Genomic DNA, 21,642 nt, shown 5'->3' on the forward strand with positions numbered 1-21,642 from the left:
TATTTTTAAGTGTGCAGTTCAGTAGTAATAAATACATTCATATTCTTTTTTTAATCTCCCTTTCCCCTACTCTGTCATTACTTTATGCTATTTATTTATTTATTTTTGAGATGGAGTCTTGCTCTGTTGGTCAGGCTAGAGAGCAGTGGTATGATCTTGGCTCACTGCAACCTCCACTTCCCGGTTCAAGCAATGCTCCTACCTCAGCCTTCTGACTAACTGGGATTACAGGTGCACGCCAACACACCTGGCTAATGTTTTATGTTTTGTTTTTGTAGTAGATATGGGGTTTTGCCATATTGGCCAGGCTGGTCTCGAACTCCTGACCACAAGTGATCTGCCACCTTGGCCTCCCAAAGTTCTGGATTACAGGTGTGAGCCACCACACCCACCCTCTGTTATTACTTTAAATTGCACACTGAAATTTGGGTTGGAAACCTGGTGCAGCTCTTCGGTTTAGATATTTGTTATGTGACTTGGTCAAAACTCTAAAACCTTCTGTATTATTATTTCATATACAGATAACGATATCCAAGCACACAGATATTTTGTGAAGAAAATAAATGACTAGACGGAAAGGAATTATAGAAAAAAACATTAAAAAATATCATGTAAGTGTTAGTATAAATTTTTTTTTTTTTTTTTTTGAGATAAGAGTCTCACTCTGTCACCCAGGCTGGAGTGCAGTGGCACAATCTCGGCTCACTGCAACCTCCACCTCCTGGGTTCAAGTGATTCTTCTGCCTCAGCCTCCTGAGTAGCTGGGATTACAGGCACACACCACCACACTCGGCTAATTTTTGTATTTTTAGTAGAGATAGGGTTTAACTATGTCGGCCAGACTGGTCTGGAACTCCTGACCTTGTGATCCACCCACCTCGGCCTCCCAAAGTGCTGGGCTTACAGGCGTGAGCCACCATGCCTGGCCCCTAGTATAAATTTGTTTTGTTTTGTTTTGTTTTTTGAGACAGAGTCTTGTTCTGTCACCCAGGCTGGAGTGCAGTGGCATGATCTTGGCTCACTGCAACCTCTGCCTCCAGGGTTCATGCAATTCTCCTGCCTCAGCCTCCTGAGTAGCTGGGATTACAGGTGCACACCACCACACTCGGCTAATTTTTGTATTTTTAGTAGAGACAGGGTTTAACTATGTTGGCCAGACTGGTCTTGAACTCCTGACCTTGTGATCTGCCCGCCTTGGTCTCCCAAAGTGCTGGGATTACAGGTGTGAGCCACTACGCCCAATCGGCTGGTATAAATTTTTTTAAAGGCAGACTCTTTGATTCTCTTGCTTAGGTGTTCTGTTTTATTGATTGATTGATTGATTGATTATTTTTCGAGACAGGGTCTTGCTCTGTTGCCCAGGCTGGAGTGCAGTGGTACAATCATAGCTCACTGAGGCCTCTACCTCCTGGGCTCAAGCGATCCTTCTGCCTGAGCCTCCTGAGTAGCTGGCATAGTGCCAGCCACTGCACCCAGCTTGTGTGAGTATAATTAAAGCAACATCTCCAGTTTCAGCTTTAGTGGGACTTCGATACACCTGGACATTTCTACAATACTGGTAGAAGAGACCACAAGAGGCTGGTTTACAAGAGAACGGAGGGAAATGGTGCAGCCGCTGTGGAAAACCAGGCAACAATTCCTCGAGAGATGAAGCAGGGAGCAGCCATCTCACCCAGCAGCTCCATGCATTCCATGTAACTTCCAAGAAATGAAAACTTGCCAAACGCTTGTGTACAAATGTTCATAGACACACTATTCATGATAACTAAAAGGTGGAAATAACCCAGATGCCTACTTACTCATGAAAGAATAAACTAATTGTGATAAAATGAAATACTGCATGGTAACATGACGTGCTGACACAGGCTGCGTTGTGGATGAGCCTTGAGAACACGCTCAGTGAAGGAAGACAGTCACAGAAGGCCAGGTCTTATGTGATCCAGAATAGGGAAGTCCACAGACAGAGAAAGAGGCAGATCAATGGCTGTGTGGGGCCAGGGACACACACAGGTGTGTGTGAGGTGTGAGGGTGACAGCTAAAGGGCATGAGTTTCCTTTCGGAGTGATGCAATGTTCTAAAGTTGGGTGCGGTGATGAAAATACTAAAATGTGCTATACTGTGGAATTGCGGCCGAGTGCGGTAGCTCATGCCTGGAGTCCCAGCACTTTTGGAGGCTGAGGCTGGGGGCTCACTTGAAGCCAGGAGTTTGAGGCCAGCCTGGACAACATAGCAAGACCCTGTCTCTACAAAAAAAAAAAAGTAAATTAGCTGGGTGTGGTGACGCATGCCTGTAGTCCTGGCTACTTGGGAGGCTGAGGCAGGAGGATCACTTGAGCCTGGAAGGTTGGGGCTGCAGTGAGCTCTGATCATGCCACTACACTCCAGCCTTGGCAACAGAGAGACTCCGTCTCAAAAAATTAATAATCATAAAAACCCTACTGAATTGTACACATGAAAAGAGCGAATGGTATGGCATTTGAGTTGCATTTCAAAAAAGCTGTTATAAAAACATAGACCTGAGGGGCTCCTAGGACAAGAAGCTAAGGAAATCATCACCATGGGCTTAGCCCAGGAAGAGGGGCTTGGTTCCCGGAGGGTGGCTGCTCAAAGAGTCTGGCCCGATGGATCTGTGACATGCCCACAGCCCACCCTCATCGAACCCACGCCTAAGCTCTGAAGAGGGCAGAGGGACCATCGACCAAAATCTCAAGTGAGGGCTTTTGCTCCTGGCAATTAAACTACCTGGAGCTGGACAAACAGAGTCAGGTCCTCGTGGCTGATGTGTCCTCGTTTCCAGGGCCAGCGTCAGAGACTCAGGAGCGGTGCTGAGCAGAGCTGCGTCTGGAGTGGCCTCGCCCTGGGCTCTGAGGAAATGCAGCAATGCAACACAACTGAGGACTGCGCCCTGGGGGCCCTTTCTCCCAGAGGCTCTGCCCAAGGCCAGCGTGATGTCCCAAGGGGCACACCTGCAGCTGTGACTCCTGCCTGCCCTCCAGAGGACCCGCAGACCACGGCTGACCAATGGATGTGGAAGGGCTGGGGGCTGCCCTGGGAGGTCCGATGAAAGTCTGTGGGGATGCCTGAGTGTCTTCCAGCACCGGCTGGGATTTAATGCGGCTCAGTTCAAAAGCCCACGGCCGAGACTGTCAAGGCTGGCCATTGCATCTTGGCCAACCTGGGCAGTACACCCCACTCTAAGGTGTACCTTGAGACAGTCAAGAAAACCCGGGGAGGCATAAAAGACTTCTCTTGACTGTTTCAAAGAACACCTTGAAGTGTCTGCTTGATCGTACACACCTGGGCACAGATGCACCCCTGGACTTCTCTGCAGCCTGTGGTGGGGGAACTGGCAGCAGAGAAGGGCCACGGGTGGTGATTTGCTTTCTATGTCAACTGGAAGGGCAAACAGTGATTTCAAACATTACTTTCAGCAATGTTATGAACTTAATCTCAGAAAGCTGCAGAAAATTTCTTACCTGACAAATTCATCTCTGAAAACCAACCATCCACTGTCAATGAGAAAGAGGTATAAAATTTGAGAAAAAGACAACAAACCTGTGTCATGTGACACAGAAGATCAGGGTCACATGGCAGGGTGCCACAAACAGCAGCGGTGGCAGTGACTCATGCAGTCAGCCCAGCCCGGGGCCGCTGGGTGCCCACCATGGTGACAGCACCCTGGACTTCCCGCTGGAATCAAACAGCATCACTCACCAACTTCTAGGCCGAAAAACGAAACCAAACCACAAACAAAAACTAAGACAGCAGGTCCTACCAGAGGGAGATGCGACGTACACTGTAGGAACGGAGTTCTGACCCACTTTGGTCCTGCGCTCTCACAAAGATGGCGCCCCTCAGCGTGGCACGATTCCCGCCTCTTCCAGCGTTCTCTTCACCAGCGCAGCAACTCACTTGCCCGATGACCTCCCGCTGTTAGACGCAGGCAGGAGCCTCACGGCACAGAGACCGCCCCACCGCGGTGCGCGCACGTCGCCTCAAGGGCCTCCTCAAGTCCTCATCTTCTCCTTGGGAGTTTGGGTGCCCTGTGACACGAGCACCTCCCATTCTCCTGGAAAACCTTCCGAAGGATTTGGGCTACGTCTGGATGTTTTTGCTCCAAGAGTGCCACAGAGCACCTCTCCCGTAGCTGGAGTCAGCAGATGGGGCAAGCGCCAGGAACACACGAATTTGCGGTCAGCCCGGGAAGCCGGGAAGGCAAAGCCCGGGGACTCTCTCAGGAGGTCGGGAAACAGAACAGGCTTAGCGGCTACGGGACCCGCGCTTGGCCATTTTTATCTTGCTGCAAATGGCGAGTGTACCTGAGCGTCTACTTAGTTAACAGTCTGTGATTTTCATGAGCGTTTATATAAAAAGTGGCAAACATACATTACATTAAACAGTGTCAAAGAGTAACAGGTCAGATTCTGGCTTCTGCGGTTCTGAGAAATCTTACCACTTGATGGACGGCAGAGGCCCGTGAGGCCCAGCAGGCAGGAGCTGGGTCTCCATCACAGTGCCCGGGGCTGCCGCGAAAGAGCAAGGACTTGGAGGTCGACTTGGGCCTGAATCTCGCTTAGTGTGTGTGTGGTCAGAAACACACAGCATGCAACGTACCTTCTCAGCTCTTGCTAAGTGTGCACGGCAGGGGTGTCGACTCTGCTTACATTGTTGTTCAGCAGATCTCTCTCTGTGATCTTGCAAATCTGAAATCCTCTCCTCGTCCGGCAACACTCCCTGTCCCCCTCCCCCAGCTGGTGATCACCACTCTACTTTCAGCCTCCAACAGTTTGACTACTGTGGACACCTGGATGTGAGTCCCGTCCGTGGCTCGCTGGCTGTGGGCCTAATTGTGAGTCCCGTCTGGCCCCTCCATGGGTCTGTGCCCTCACCGTGCCTGACTCAGCGGAGGCCATGCTGCCCTACTCCCTCCAGCTCACAGGGCAAGCCACGTGCTGGACCCGGCCCCTTTTGCCCCTTCTCATGCTGTCGCTCCGGCGGGCTGAACCCTGCTGCCCCCCCAGTTTCTGCTCCTTCACGGGTCCTCCCCTCGAAGCTGCCCTCCCTGCAGCTGAGACTGACTCTGGTTGCGCTCTGGAAACCTGCTTGTCACCTGCCCCGGCTCCCGTGCAGCCTCCACTCAGACTCTGTGCCCTGGGTCTCTTGCTGACCCTCGCTGTTGGTTTCAAGGCGCAGGCCGGGCACTATTCCTGGAAGAGGGCTGCCTGCTACTCATGTCTCTGACGCTGGGTGGACCCCTCCTTCCCCCCACAGCACAGCCTCTGTCGCTTGCTTCCTGTTGGCGTTGTGTCTTGATTATCAGCAGAAGCTGCTGGAGTCGAATTCCTGCCTTCCCCACCAGGCTCAGGACCTGACACAGGTTAGGGTCTGCACAGACATTGTCAGGACCTCGGATCCTCCCACCTCATTGTGAGATATTCGTGCCCATAATACTACAGGGTGACTAATTTTCCCCTTCGTAGTACTCATGTCTGCTATTTGTTCCAGCCCTTATTATGTGAAAAATTAACACCTGCTCCTTTTCCTCTCCTTGTCATTCCCGAAGATATCTGCAGGTGCTGTGTGAGCATCTTAGAGACATTCTCAACCTTGTACTTCTCACCCTGGCTGGCTAAATCTCTCAGTCAATTTGACCTCAGATGTCATATCTGATATTGCTAATCTATGAAAATACTTCTCTGAATTCAGTGACAATGACAAGTGCCACATCAGATGTCTCCTAATTCATAATTTATAGGTGTCTCATTCATAACTGCCTCTCCTCCTATTCCAAACTCACTGAATATGCAGGAGAGGAGAAGCAGCAATTATTTATAATAACTTTATTAGCTATAATTTGCATCTATCCTCTGAAAGGATAGAGTGATGTTTCTGGGAGCTGCATATTAAACACAAGTGCTTCTACTTGACCTTGCCCTGATTCATTCCACACACAGCAGTGTGTCTTTCTTCCTGGGAAGGATGGGTACAATTTGTCACCACACAAATTATACTGTACTTGCTGTTGACATTCTTTTATCAGATAAATTACTTGTACTTATTATGCTGAAGGCAGTTTCCATGAAAATTTGATATTGTGAAAATCTTAGTTTAAGTTGAGACTAAGAGGATTGGATCTCTTTCTACAATGGACAGAGAAATACCAGTCTTGATTACATGTGTCCGTGACAGTTTTCTGGAATAAAAACCCAGATTTTTTGTGTCTTCTAGTTTGCAGCACAGTTCAGGCATGTCCTGTGCCTCCAGCTGGCTGTCCTTCCACGTGGTGAGGCATCACACACGCCTGGGCACAGATGCACCCCATCCTTCTCTGCAACCTGTGGTCGGGGAGCTGGAGGCAGAGAAGGGCCACGGGTGGCAATTTGCGTGCTACAACAACTGGAAGGGCAGAAAGTGATTCCAAACATGACTTACAGCAATGTTGTGAACTTAATCTCAAAAAGCTCCAGAAAACTTGTTACTAGCATGACAAATTCGTCTCTGAAAACCAACCATCCATTGTCAATGAGAAAGATGCACAAAATTTGAGGAAAGACAAAAAAAAGCGCTTGTTAGTGTTTTTCTGAAAAAAAAAAAAAAATCCCTTCTTGCACAAGAGCAATATATGTTCATTATAGAGCTTTTTAAACTTCGAGGAAGTAAAAAAATTGAAATGAAAACTGTCCACATTTCTTTTGCCCAGAGATGGCCACTGTCAGCACTGTTATGAGCCCTGCCCTCTCTCCTCTCCTTTTCTATACATACGTGTACTTTTAAAAATAAACATAGGCGTTTTTATTCCTCTTAAAGGATATGAAAGCTCCTAACAGAAAATAAACTTAGTCTTCTCTTTAAAATGTTTATTCAAAAATTTTATCTTACACATTTGTATGGGATATGCATGTGTATAAATATTACTGATGAATTGTCAATAACCAAAAATGAATTTTCAGTAAAGACAACATTTTAACCTTCCTTTTTTTGTTTGTTTCTCTTTTGGCTCTTTTTAATTAATGGAAATAATTGTCTTTGGCACCTTTCTGGTTTTTTTTTTTTTTTAGACGGAGTCTCGCTCTGTCGCCCAGGCTGGAGTGCTGTGGTGCGATCTCAGCTCACTGCAAGCTCCGCCTCCCGGGTTCATGCCATTCTTCTGCCTCAGCCTCCCAAGTAGCTGGGACTACAGGCGCCCACCACCACGCTCAGCTAATTTTTTGTATTTTTAGTAGAGACCGAGTTTCACCGTGTTAGCCAGGATGGTCTCGATCTCCTGACCTCGTGATCTGCCTGCCTTGGCCTCCCAAAGTGTATACCAGTTGTCTGAAGACAACATATTCAATCAGTTTTAGTCATTTTCTTAGCTCTCTCTTTTGTATTTTAACTTCCTACACTAACTAAAATTAATAGCAAATAAAAATTTTAAGCTAGTCAGAACAGAAGCTATTTTCCTGAATTTTTTTCTAAGATTGGTAACATTTATCAGACTTTAAAATCTATGTAATATAAGCGACAGAATGACTTTGAAAAGAGACCAATGCTGTGAGTCCGTGTTGGGCAGCCCTTTAATAGACACAGGTCACTGCAGGTGGAAACTGTAACATTATGATTGTGTGTGTGTGTGTGTTAGTGTGTGTACCACACTTTACATGATGTTGACTGCAAACCACTAGAAAGTACATTCTTAGGACATGTCCAGTGACACCTGACTGTTGAGTCATCAGAGGCTGAAGGAGACCCTAACACGCTGAGGGCACCTGGGAGGTGACCAGGACCCACACCGTTCCTGGTTTGTTTAGACAAAGTAGATGAGGTCTCCATTAAGCAGCCTGCAGGAACTCCCATGCTAGACACAGCAGAGCTAGAAGCTTCTCAGAGACCCTTGTTTAGACATTGTGACAATGCTTAACGGGACTTCATCCCCATGTTTCTCATTAGGAATAGCAATTTAAGTTGTAGTGTAAGACATTTCTTATTATGGGTTTATAGCTATTAATTTGAGAATGAAAGATAATGTTTCTTAGGCCACATCTTGTATGATTCCATTTAGGTGAAATGTCCAGAATCAGTGAATTCTATAGAGACAGAAAGGAGATGAGTGGTTGCTACGAGTGGGGGATGGGGTGAGGGTTGGGGTGAGGGTTGGGGTGAGGATTGGGGTGAGGGTTGGGGTGAGGATTGGGGTGGGGGTTGGGGTGGGGGGATGTGGTGGGGGATGTGGTGGGGGATGTGGTGGGGGATGTGGTGAGGGATGGGGTGGGGGATGGGGTGGGGTTGGGGTGTGACTGCTAATGGGTATGGTGTTTCTTTTTTTTTTTTTTTGAGACAGAGTCTCGCTCTGTTGCCCAGGCTGGAGTGCAGTGGCAAGATCTTGGCTCACTGCAAGCTCTGCCTCCCAGGTTCACACTATTCTCCTGCCTCAGCCTCCCAAGTAGCTGGGACTACAGGTGCCCACAACCACGCCTGGCTAATTTTTTGTATTTTTAGGAGAGATGGGGTTTCACCATGTTAGCCAGGATGGTCTCGATCTCCTGACCTCATGATCCACCTGCCTCGGCCTCCCACAGTGCTGGGATTACAGGCGTGAGCCACCTCACCCGGCCAGTATGGTATTTCTTTCTGGGGTGAAGGAAATGCTCTAAAATTAAGTCATGGTGATGGCTACATAACTCTGTGAAGATACTAACCTATTCAATAGTGGACTTTAGATGAGTTACTCCTACAGTGTGTAATTTACATCAATAAAGATGTAAGAATCCTTCCTTTTGTCTGACATCTGCAGGGCCATGACTTACTCTGATGTCCTTATTTACTCTAGCATGGGGTCAGCGAGCGTATTATTTGATCTAGTCTCCATGATGGCTTGTTTGTTTACAGCTGAGCAGGTTTACATGGGGCAAAATTAAATTTTCATATTATTTGTGTAAAACAATGTCCAGATGTATTCAAAGTTTCCTTTATGTCAGAATGCAAAGATGTTTCTACTGCCTTTCATTTTTTAAAAAACTAAAAGGTTTAGTATGTGGCTCTTAGATATTTCATGACAGAAAATGTAACGTTTACTTATTCCAGATGTTGTCAGCTTCTGCAATATAAATGTAAATCAGAAAAAAGCAAGGTTACAGCCTAGCATTCTGTTATTATGTGTCAAACTACACATCATTACAAATCATCTCGTTTTCCATCTTTAGCTAGCTAATTGTAAATAGTCTGGACTGTACCTTAAGAACCCGTTCTTCTATTATATTTAAGCTCTGAGTGGAAGTGGAGCTGAAGCAACTGGAAAGAGGAAAAGGGTTGGGCCAAGCTGTGCAGTGGGCAAGATGAGCCAGTGGCCTCGGTGCTGAGATTTGCTTATGTCTGGGAGTCACGGGCAATAAAAGGAGCCTCAGGACCAGTTCCCTTCCTTGTCCACCTTTGTGGCCCTTCAATATTGTCTACAGATTGGAGTGGCCGTCTAAATAGAAGATGCAAGGAGATCACTCGCTGTTTCAGATCCTCCTGATGCACCGCTGTGCTCTGGGTGCGTGGCTGACACCTTCCTTCAGCCATCAGCCTGTGGGGCCTCCTGCGACGCCTCTCACCATCCCAGGGAGCGTGGCCACCACAGGCCAGGCCCCTGCACGACAGCTGCTGCCCCTCTGTCCAACTGACCCCGCCCCTTGGGTCTCACTTCCTTCAGGAGCCTTCTGGGAACTCCCACATTTCTGGGTAAAGTCCCTCTTCATCCTTCTATAGACTGCATATTGTGTGATTCCATGTATATGAAATGTCCAGAATAAAAAGAGAGAGAGAGAGAGAGAGAGCGTAGATTGCTGACGGCCGGGCTAGGCTGTGGGGCTGCTCCTCAGCATGGGGAGGATGCGCCTCAGCTTTCGAGGCTTCTGCCCTTGGTGTGCTTCTACATCCCTGACCTTCCAGCCAAGCCAGGCCTGGCTGCTCTGGGATTTGTCACCTCCAGGCGTTTTTCTGGGACCCCCCACCTTTCCCAGTCACCGCTGAAATCCTGGCTCGAGTCCCCTTGGATGTCACTGCCTCATGGTCACCTTCAAGGACCCTCTGCATTAGACGTCTCTTCCTCCTCTGAACTCCCGGCATGTGGCAGAACTTCTCACACAAGGCAGTCACATTTGTATTTTGTTATTTGTGCAGTTGTTGTATTCATTCTTTGCAGAAAGGAACTGTGTCTAATTTTCCTTAGTGTTCTCCAGTGACCACCGCACCTGCTGTAAGAGGTGCTTAGTAAGTACTTGCAGGGTTGAATGGTTAAGCTTTTCTCTCTCTTCCTCCTCATTGCAGTGTGGCTTGGGGGTGCTGTGAGCAGCACAGGTTGCTTCCACTCTGCATTTCGGACTGCCTTGTTCACTTGAATTCCCCGTATGGATTATACGTCATTTTTTGGTTTGCTTTTTTGTTTTGTTTTGAGATGGAGTCTTGCTCTATCGCCAGGCTGGAGTGCAGTGGTGTGATCTCGGCTCACTGCAACCTCTGCCTCCCAGGTTCAAGTGATTCTCATGCCTCAGCCTCCTGAGTAGCTGGGATTACAGGTGTGCACTGCCACGCCCAGCTAATTTTTGTGTTTTTAGTACAGACAGGGTTCCACCATGTTGACGAGGCTGGTCTCGAACTCCTGACCTCAGGTGATTTGCCTGCCTTGGCCTCCCAAAGTGCTAGTATTACAGGCGTGAGCCACCGCACCCCACCTAGTATTATTATTTTTACCACATTTATTTTTTATTATTACTCTCATTCTTTCTACTGCAAATTTTTGACTGTAGAAACTTAATACCCACCAAAGATCATGACAAATTTATGTTCAGATATATTTTAAGGAGTGGTGACACCATTATGAAATTTGGGAAGCTAACACAGCTCAGTGTTTAAGAGTTAATGTCCTGCAGTGAGACCTCTGGGTTTTACTCCCTTTTGTTCCACGTAGCAGCCGTGTGATCTTGAGCAGGTTTTAAATTTGGAGTATCAGTTTCCTTATCCAAAGAGTGGGGATGATAATAGTACTCACTTCAAAAGATTTATGTGAGAATTAAATAACAGAATGCAAATAAAGCATTTAGCAGAGTGCCGACTCATTAGTAAATGATAATAGCTGCTGGATATGATCACAACCCATTGCCTCAAATTATGGCCACGTCTCCTCTAAGGCATCTCCTTTCCATCGTCTCTTCAGTTTAGATATTTGTGTTGCTGAGCATCATGTCATGTGTCAGGTCTGCCTCACAGGAGACAACAGAGTGCAAGATAGGGCATCAGGATGATGTCACAGTCCCCAGACTATACTGATGTTCCATGAGAACCTTAGCATGCAGTACCATCCACGAGAACCTTAGCAGTATAGTACTATCCACGAGAAAGTACCATCCACGAGAACCTTAGCAGTATAGTACTATCCACGAGAAAGTACCATCCACGAGAACCTTAGCATAGAGTACCATCCACGAGAACCTTAGCAGTATAGTACTATCCACAAGAAAGTACCATCCACGAGAAACTTAGCATACCTTACCATCCATGAGAACCTTAGCATAAAGTACCATCTGAGAACCTTAGCTTACCTTACCATCCATGAGAACCTTAGCATAAAGTACCATCTGAGAACCTTAGCACAGAGTACCATCCACGAGAACCTTAGCATACCTTACCATCCATGAGAACCTTAGCATAAAGTACCATCTGAGAACCTTAGCATAGAGTACCATCCACGAGAACCTTAGCATATAGTACCATCAGAACCTTAGCATAGAGTACTATCCACGAGAACCTTAGCATACAGTACTATCTACAAGAACCTTCGCATATAGTACTATCCACTATTATCAGAGTGTGCACCAGCCTCTTCCTTCTCCTTCCTTTGGGAAAAGCTGCAGATGCACTTTGTGGACGTTTCATTCCGTAGAGGGAGCTGTTCACCAATGCTCAGCACTCCCAGGAAGGAGGGAAGGAGAGCGTCCTCCTAACACCAAAAATATCTCAAAATAAAAAAATCCTCATTAAAGAATATTCACACTCATGAATTAAGAAAAAGAAAAGGAGAAATTGCCTGGAATAAATTCAGATCACCCTTTGGTTCTGTCCACTGAGATGTATAAGTAGCTGCTCCATTAAACAGAGGCAGCGTAGACCAGAATGGAGGCTGCGGCTCACAGCCTGGGCTCCCTGCCCAGCGAGCTGCGCCCAGCCAGCCTCAAGTATGGTGCTCACCTGTTCTCAGCAAACAGCTGGATAATGGGCATCAAAGTTATTTTTCAATGTAATACAAAAACATAAAATCATATGTTGACAACTCTTTCCCTCCCTAGAGAAAAGAAAGGATGATGTCAAAAGATTAGACAAACAAAATAAAACTCCAGATATGGGGGCAGCCAGATTCATGGTAAGAAGCCACACTATTTCAAAATGATTTTCCATAATATTAAAATATAACACATGAACATTTAAACTTATGTTTGCTAGCACTTACACAAACACCTGTGGATATAGATGCCATTTACTTGAATCCATATTAAATATCCATATTAAATAAATAACCTCAGTATTTTGTCCTCACAGTGGGAACATGACAAGGCCACTCAAAGAAACCCATCACAAGGAGCAAGCCCTCTCACTCACCATGGGAAAGAACATAGAGAGTGACATCCCCTGGAAGGCTCTGAGACATGGTGACCATGAGGAATGCTTCTGGAGCCACGATGCCTCGGTGGAGGGTGACGTCCCCTGGAAGGCCTGAGACACGGTGGAGGGGAGGACTGCCTCTGGAGCCAGGATGCCTGGGTGGAAACTGACAGTCCCCTGAAAGGCTCTGAGATATGGTGGCCATGAGGAATGCTTCTAGAACCAGGATGCTTGGGTGGAGGGTGGCAGTCCCCTGGAAGGCTCTGAGACATTGCAGAGGGGAGGACTGCTTCTGGAGCCAGGATGCCTGGGTGGAGGGTGGCAGTCCCCTGGAAGGCTCTGAGACATTGCAGAGGGGAAGACGGCTTCTGGAGCCAGGATGCCTGGGTGGAGGGTGGGTGGAGGGTGGCAGTCCCCTGGAAGGCTCTGAGACATGGTGGAGGGGAGGACTGCTTCTAGAACCAGGATGCCTGGGTGGAGAGTGAGAGTTGTGGAAGGCTCTGAGACATGGCAGCCATGAGGACTGAATCTAGAACCAGGATGCCTGGGTTTGAATTTCGTCTCCACCACTTTCTCCTTTGGTGACCCTAGCCAAAGTATTTCACTTCTTTATCACTTGCTTTCTTCATCTGTGAGATGGGGATAATAATAGTCCCAATTTTATAGGGTTGTTAGAAGGAATAAATGACTCATGATTTCTGAAGTTCTTAGAACAGTGCGAGTATTGTATGAAGTATTATACAAGGTAAGCCCTGTAAGTGCTTGTGGAATGAAAGCCTTCAGAAATTAAAAAACAAAAACAGAGAAACCGTGCAATCACTGCACTTTTTTATTTTTACCTTTTGGCCAGCCCAGTGGGAGCTGGATAAGCACGTTTTAGCTTCTCTTAGTAGGATCACATCATTACAGAACCCCATATAAACACAACAACCTTCCTGGTGTGATCATGGCAACCGTGGGGAACACCTCCATCTATATCCACACCACAGAATGCACCACAGAAGCAATCAGCACAGGCCCGACAGCAGTGCATGTTTTTGGAACTAGAGCCCTAAAGCAAGAAACAAAACTCTAGGCCCAGCATGATATTGCCCTAATTATGTCACGTGGGGATCTGTTTATATATAGGTAATGTATATATCAAGAAAGACTGGAAAGAAATGCACACACATGTTAGCCAAAATATTTAACAGTAGTGGGACTTGGGATGATTTTACTCCTTTTTATTTTTATTTATATTTGCCGTGTGTTCTACAATGAACATGAACAGTATCAAAATTTGAAAGGAAAAAACTTTTAAAAGTGAGATTTCTTCAAGGGGAAATTTTTCTTTTTAATTTCCTAGTAAAAAATAAAAATGTGAAGTTCAGAAACCCTTGTGGCGAAACACATTTAATTTGTAAAAACCTCCTAAAATGAAGACGATGATGGGTTCTTTTCTGAGAACATGCAGGGAGGAAGGCATGGTCCTCTGCCAGGGGTAGGGGTCTCACCAGGTAGGAGGCGGGGCTCAGCATTGTTGATGTGGTTTGGATCTGTGTCCCCGCCCAAATCTCATGTTGAATTGTCATCCCCAATGTTGGAGGAGGGGCCTGGGAGGAGGTGATTGGATCATGGAGGTGGATTTCCCCCTTGCTGTTCTTGAGATAGTAAGTGAGTTCTCGTGAGATCTGGTTGTTTAAAAGTGTGTAGCACCTCCCGCTTCACTCTCTTCCCCCTTCTCTGGCCATGTGAAGACATGCTGGCTACTTCTTTGCCTTCCACCATGACTGTAAGTTTCCTGAGGCCTCCCCAGCCATGATTCCTGTACAGTCTGAGGAACCATGAGCCAGATAAACCTCTTTTCTTCATAAATTACCCAGTTTCAGGTGGTTCTTCATAGCAATGCGAGCATGGACTAATACAGTTGTCTACCCAACCCTCTGGCCCAGGGCTGGAGCTGGGGCATGAGACAACAGTCTTTGCCTTGAAACAGAAATGTTGACCTTTGTCAGCCCCGTGGCCAAAGTGGAAATTTCAGACCATGTGGGAATCGCAGGATTTGTCCTCCATCCGTGCATCATATTTTATTACGTTGGCAAAAATTACTTGTGCACCAACCAAATACTTGGTTACCTGTGCCTGGTTAATAAAGACTCATTACATTATAAATGGTGGATGTTAAAGAGATGTACTGGCCGGGCACAGTGGCTCACTTGTGTAATCCCAGCACTTTGGGAGGCCGAGGCGGGCGGATCACGAGGTCAGGAGTTAGAGACCAGCCTGACCAACATGGTGAAACCCGGGGTTCAAGCAATTCTCCTGTCTTGGCCTCCCAACTAGCTGGGACTACAGGCACACACCACCAAGCCTGGCTAATTTTTGTATTTTTGGTAGAGACAGGGTTTCACCATGTTGACCGGGCTGGTCTTGTCCTGACTTCAGGTGATCCACCTGCCTCGGCCTCCCAAAGTGCTGGAATTAAAGGTGTGAGCCACTGCACTTAGCTGAAAGCACACATTTTTAATAACCAAGAGATTATGAGGCTTCTTTTATTTCTTGAGTGATCAAAGACCTGATAACTCCAAATAATTTGAAAAGTAGTAAGGCGGGGCGGAGCGGGGAGGTACTGATCTCACACCCGGTCATGCAGTGTGTTTGATTTAAGTAGTAAGGAGGGGACTGATCACACACCCGGTCATGAGGTGTGTTTGATTTAAGTAGTAAGGAGGGGACTGATCACACACCTGGTCACGCAGTGTGTTTAAGTAGTAAGGAGGGGACTGATCACACACCTGGTCACGCAGTATGTTTGATTTAAGCAGTAAAGGGGGGGACTGATCACACACCCGGTCTTGAGGTATGTTTGATTTAAGTAGTAAGAGGGGGACTGAACACACACCTGGTCACGCAGTGTGTTTGATTTCTCAGGTTTTTCCAAATCCAATTAATTAGGTGTGCATTTCTAACATGGCCTTTGAATCAAATACCCCTCGGGCAGGTGGCGGGCCTACCCTGGTCCATTCCACAGGAGATGCTCTGGCATAACTCAGGGCCTGGCAGATGTCTGTCCCGCTGCTTCTGGAGCAAATGGAGTTGCCATTTCCAGTGTTAAAGTCTCTGTTCAGCTGCCTCAGCAGTGCGTTTCTTTCTCTTGAACGTCCTTCGCCCTGGCACAGTTTCACATTCCCGCCGTGGGTCCCGGAGCCCGGGAAGGTTCTCGCTGTCGCTGGGCTGATGGGACTTCAGGAGTTTGCTTTCAGCATTTAAGAAAAATGTTACCTTTATGAAGAGATTTTTGGTTCTGCTATTATTTCTATTACCCAAAACACACCTAAGTGCTTCAATCATGCAGACATTTAAGAACTTAATTGTATATTTTTCCTCAACAATTGTTTATGCCCTTTTTGCTGAAGGTAAATATTTCATCTTGGCTGTGGAAGTGACTTCTTCAGCACTGAGCTGGATTTACAGCACAAAGGGAAAGAAAGCCTTGGGTGGGAAACGCTGTGTGTACAGGCAACCAGCACACACATTCTTTTACAATTTACAGAAAGTGCTTCTCCTGGGTTTTCAGAAGTATCAAAAGTATATCTTTGCCCAGACAATTGTTTAGTTGGGAGCTGTGCTGTGTATAGTGATGGTGATTCCTCTATTTTATATCTCCTCCTGCATTATTCTGTTTTTAATTATTTGGCCTCCAGATTGTGATGCCTTCCCTTCTCCATGGCTAAAAAGACCCGGTGTCAGAAGCCAGAGTCATTTATGAGGATAGGACACTCACCTGTGAGTGTTCAATGCAATCCTCCAGCTTTCTGGCTTGGTTAAGTGTGCAAAATTACGGTTTTGATTGTGTTTGTCTTCTTAAAGCTTAAACATTTTTGCAGAACAGAACTACCAAGAGTAACAATCCTCTCCTTTATTTTCGCTTTTCTTAAAATTAGTGATTTATTTTTGGAATTTTGTACCATCTCTGGTTGGATGGTTACACCTTGTTTTTCTATTTCTTTGGAATAGCTGTACCTACCCTTCTTCATTTCCTGTATGAATTATAAATAACTCTCCAGAAACCTCAAGAAAAGTTCCCAATGTTCATTCTTACTTGTCTCACCTTAAAAATTTCATCATTTTGTTACCAAGTCGTTTATGACCCTTCCCCAAGTACATTCATGATTCAAAACCAGTGTGATTAAAACCCTTCACTGTTGTATTCAAAACCAGTGTGATTAAAACCCTTCACTGTTGTATTCAAAACCAGTGTGATTAAAACCCTTCACTGCTGTATTCAAAACCAGTGTGATTAAAACCCTTCACTGTTGTATTCAAAACCAGCGTGAGTAAAACCCTTCACTGTTGTATTCAAAACCAGTGTGATTAAAACCCTTCACCATATTGTACTAGTAATACATGAATTCAGGGAATTCTTCATAATTGAAAACCTCCTTAAGTTATTCCAATAGATTTAAATTCAACTGAGAGTTACTTACTATATAATACCTTATAAACCTTTATATCAGGAACTGCAAATATTTTTATTTCCATATGAACAATTTTAATATGAAGGGATATAAATGTTTGTCTAGAAACCAAACCCAAAACATAAAATGTTGAAAGAATGACACATAATTAAGGGATGGAGCAAATGGTAAAAAAAATTGAGAAACAACGAAAAAAGAAACTTAGCAAATATTGGAACAATAGATGATTCAAGAGTTGCATAAAGTTATCGCTAACATTTATGTAATACTATATATCAACCACTGCTCTGAGCACCTTATAAATAGTCAGGCATCACTTAATAATGAGGGTGTGTTCTGATAAATGGGTCATTAGGCGATTTGTCATTGTGGGGTCAACACAGAGTGTCCTTACCCAAACCTGGGCAGTGCAGCCTACACACACCAAGGCTGCAGGCGTGGCCCATGGCTCAGGGCTGCAGACATGCACTGCCTCAACGGAGTACTGCAGGCAATTGTAACACCATGGTAAGCATTATGCACCTAAACATACCTACAAGTGGAAAAGCTGCAGTAAAAACCTAGATAGGATAAAAAATGATACACTGCATAGGGCACGGACCGTGAACGCGGCCTTCAGGACTGGGGGCTGCCCTAGGTGAGTTGTGAGTGAGGGTGTGGACGTGGCTGCAGACTTTATAAACTCTGCACACTTAGGCTACGCTCAGCTCATTAGATAAACTTTAGCTTACTGTAACATTTTTGCTTTATAAACTTTTTAATTTAAAAACACTTTTTGGATCTTGTAATAACACAGCTTAAAAGATAAACACATTGTACAGCTGTACAAAAATATTTTCTTTCTTTATATCCTTATTCTATGGGTTTTTTTCTAGTTAAATTTTTTTAAAGTTTTCAAATTTTTTGTTAAAAACTAAGACACAAACACACACATTAGCGTTGGCCTATACAGGGTCAGGATCTTCTACTGACGATCATCTACTGAGTATCATGGCCTCCGCCTCCACATCTCATCCACTGCGAGGTCTCCTGGGGCGATAACAGGCATGGAGCTGTCCTCTCCTGTGATAACAATGCCTTCTGCTGGACACTTCCTGATGGACCTGCCTGAGGCCGTTTTCCAGTTACCTTTTTATATAGACATACATAAGTAGAAGGAACACTCTAAAATAACAATAAAAAGCATAGTAAATACATAAAGCAGAACGATGCTTTTTATGATGACTATTGAGCATCATGTACTGGACACAGCTGTGTGTGCTGGACTTTCACAGACCAGCAGTGCAGTCTGCTTGTGTACATCAGTGTCTCCACACACGTGAGTCACACTTTGTGCTACATGCGGCGGTCCCAGCGTCACCAGGCAATGGGGATTTTCCAGCTCCACTGTGATCCGATGGGCCCAGCGGGGAACGTGTGATCTGCTGTTGACTGTGCCGCTGTCACACGGCACGTGGCTCCCTTCCACGCATGTCACCCGCACAAGGAGTCTGTGAAGCTGGCACTGTCCTTATGCCCATTTCCCAGATGAGGGAAATGACAGAGCTCAAATCTGAATCCTGGCAATCTGACGTCAGCTTCACACGCCGAGCCTTGAATCCTTCCTAAGCAAGGTGATGACTCAAATAAAGCAGAAGAGAGAAGAGAAAAGAAAGAGACAAAGGAAAAGATGCATCCATACAGTGATGTTTTTCAAACGGTTTGGTCATGACCCACTTCACATGGACAGCCCAGCCACACCCACGCAGGAACATCAACTGGGACTCACGCTTTCAATTTGCCACAAAGCCTGACACTTTCTACTCGATTTTCTTTCATTAAAAAACAAACAAACAAAAAAAACCCACAAGACTGGTTTAGAGCTGCTAAGCTGATCTCATGACCCACAAATGAGCTGTGACCCACATTTTGAAAACTGCCACTTAGCTAGAAACCCTTAACTCTCTTTCCTCACAAATGTAACAGAAAGATGGTGCAGTTTCAGTTGGAAAGAGAGACAGCGACATCTATACAAACCGCTTATTCTGAAGATGATAGATACAAATTTCAGGATAAATTACTCTAGCTTTAAAGTCAATAGGAAACAATGATATGGATTAAAGTTTTATTGGTAGTCTGAAAGATTTCTAACATGTTAACAAAATATCACTGTAAATTTTGATATGGGAAACAAATAAACTACAACAACAAAAACCCCACAACTTAGAATTTATAATTATTTCTCACATTATTGCCAATAAAACTGTGAGCAACTTAATTTTTTTGATTTATCTGTATCACATTTAAGAATATTTCTAGGCAATGAGATAAAATATTTAACAGAGGAGTTTTTGCAACAGGCAAAATAATCTCATATGATCTGCTTAGGAGGAAAATTATATTTAAGGATAGTTAGCATATTCCTCACATTCAGCTACATAATGTTACATAATGGAAGGATATAAATGCAAAGTAAAATACAATCTCAGCTGATGAATGGGGATAACAATTCCCTAGGGCTTACGTACACTGAGGCAAATAATATTTAAGCCAGTTGACAGTGGCATCTGATGAAATGGTTGATGATAGTAATAAAAATAAAGGTCACTTTCACAGCTCAAAGTATATAAAGGTTCACTGTCACAAGCAAGCCTTTTGGATTCAAACATTTTTAAATGTGGCTGTAGGTCCGTGACAATTCAATGATGAATCCAAATTCAAATTTGACACTAAGGCTTAAGCCCAAGAATCAAACTCAAGATTCTAATAACCACTGGGTTATAAATTCCTAGAACCAAGAATGATTTCAGAAATATAGTGCATTTGCTTCAAATTTTAATTTTAGGTTTATATGGAGATGTTCCAGGATACCATAGTGCATATGAAAATTAAATGTAAATGCCTAGAATTCAGTCCTTGTTGATAGCTGAATTCCAGCAATGGTTGCAAAGTATCTAGATCTTGGCTTCACAAAGCAAGTGCTCTGAACAGACTATCAATTGCAATAAGAATAATGCACTATGATTACAATGGAAGCAAGATACAGTGTACGTCTAACAAATGGAAACACACCATCTACTTGGGCTGTTTATTCATTCCAGGACCAAAACAGCTACTGAAATTTCTGAGTTTCTAATTTAGAAAATCTTAAATAGGGAGAGAAAGGTTTGGACAAGCCTGGCTAACAGTTTTCAAAAACTCATTAGTCCTGTAAAATTTCAATTTATCCTCTCAAATTTGCAAGGCTTCCAGCGCATTTACCAATAATACCCTTTCTTTTCAAGTTATCCTCACCTCCATCTGCAGTTCCCCATATCATTAAACTGAACACGGGGATGTGACTGCAGAAAACCATTCAGCATTCCCTGTCAATAATTACTATTAAAAGAAGAGAAAGAGGAGAGGTGGAAGAGAAAAAAAAAAAAAAAGTTTCCTGGCGGACTGGCTTCCCTCTTCAGCCAGATTTCTGTGAAATTCAGAGAATATTTCTGCATTTATAACACAAACATCAGTTTATCAACAAATATTTATTGGACACATGTTACGGGCCAGGCTTTGGGGCTGGCTCCACTAAGGTGAGAACGTGCATACGTTTCCCTTGTGATACACAATTCACATAATCATGCATAGGATAATTCAACTAACACGCAGGCCTGCATCCGAAGCATCTCTTGGGTGCTAACACGACCCACAGCGGTTGGCGAGGTGAGTATCCCGCAGTGGGCCACATGGGCTCCTCTGAGGAGGAAGCTGGAATACATGGAGAGCAAGCAGACACAGGCCAGGGAGTGGCGGGAACATCATCCAGAAGTGGGACCGTTTGCGACCACCTCGCATGCCGCTTTCTGGAGCGAAAGGTGGCCCAGCAGCCCCTTCACCTTGCGGACAGGCCACTGGAGTGGCTTTGTCCTGCTGGTCCTGGCTCCAGTCCTGGGCCTGCCTGTGGCTGTCTGCATCAGAGCTCAGAGTGTGATGGCTTCACTCTACCCCCATTATCAAATTTAACTCCCCCAAAGGCTCCAGCATCCCCTGGCCCCCTGGCGAGGCTGAGCCTCAGCCCTAACTTTGGGGTCGGGGTCCTGGAATCTGTGGGGTGCTGTGCCCTGGCCCCGTGCCTCATGCTGCCCCACTCAGCTGGCTCCGCTGGAAGTCACCCGGAGCCAGCCATGGACGGTGCAGAGCCCACCACCCGCTTCCCTCCCACACGTTGACCAGGTTGCTGGAGCAGTGTCTCTGGACTGCGGATCTGGTCTCCTCGTTGCTCCGCTTACACATGGCCGACGGCCCCCTTTAGGAGGGATGGGTGCCTGAAAACAGCCAGGGGAGGCATTCTGGGCAGAGGGAGCCCCTCAGGAATGGATGGCATCAGGCTGGTGACCGTTTCAGAAGCCCAGCAAGGCGGACCCCTGGGTTCCACTTCACAAACCCCGCTTTTGAGATTCAGAGAGCACAGGCAATGGCCTGTGGTTAAAAGCTGTGTGAGTAAAAGCTAGAATCCAAACAGAGGACTCTCTGATCACAGAGCCCAGGCCATCTAGGATTAGCATGATGCCCACTAACCCACCTAGGATTAGCATGATGCCCACT

General features: G+C 45.6%; 1 protein-coding gene across 1 annotated transcript in view; it reads right to left on the reverse strand.

Annotated features, from left to right (window-relative positions):
- The window catches only part of ATP9B (ATPase phospholipid transporting 9B (putative)), a 322,806-nt gene extending 318,667 nt beyond the window's left edge, over positions 1–4,139 (reverse strand). Inside the window, exon 1 of the mRNA XM_058438242.1 lies at positions 3,777–4,139. The gene's annotated coding sequence lies outside the window, so the exon portion shown is untranslated. The remainder of the gene's footprint in view (positions 1–3,776) is intronic.
- Positions 4,140–21,642: the final 17,503 nt, after the last annotated feature.

The sequence above is a fragment of the Hylobates moloch genome, unplaced genomic scaffold (assembly GCF_009828535.3).
Source record: "Hylobates moloch isolate HMO894 unplaced genomic scaffold, HMol_V3 SCAFFOLD_5, whole genome shotgun sequence".
Taxonomy (NCBI): domain Eukaryota; kingdom Metazoa; phylum Chordata; class Mammalia; order Primates; family Hylobatidae; genus Hylobates; species Hylobates moloch.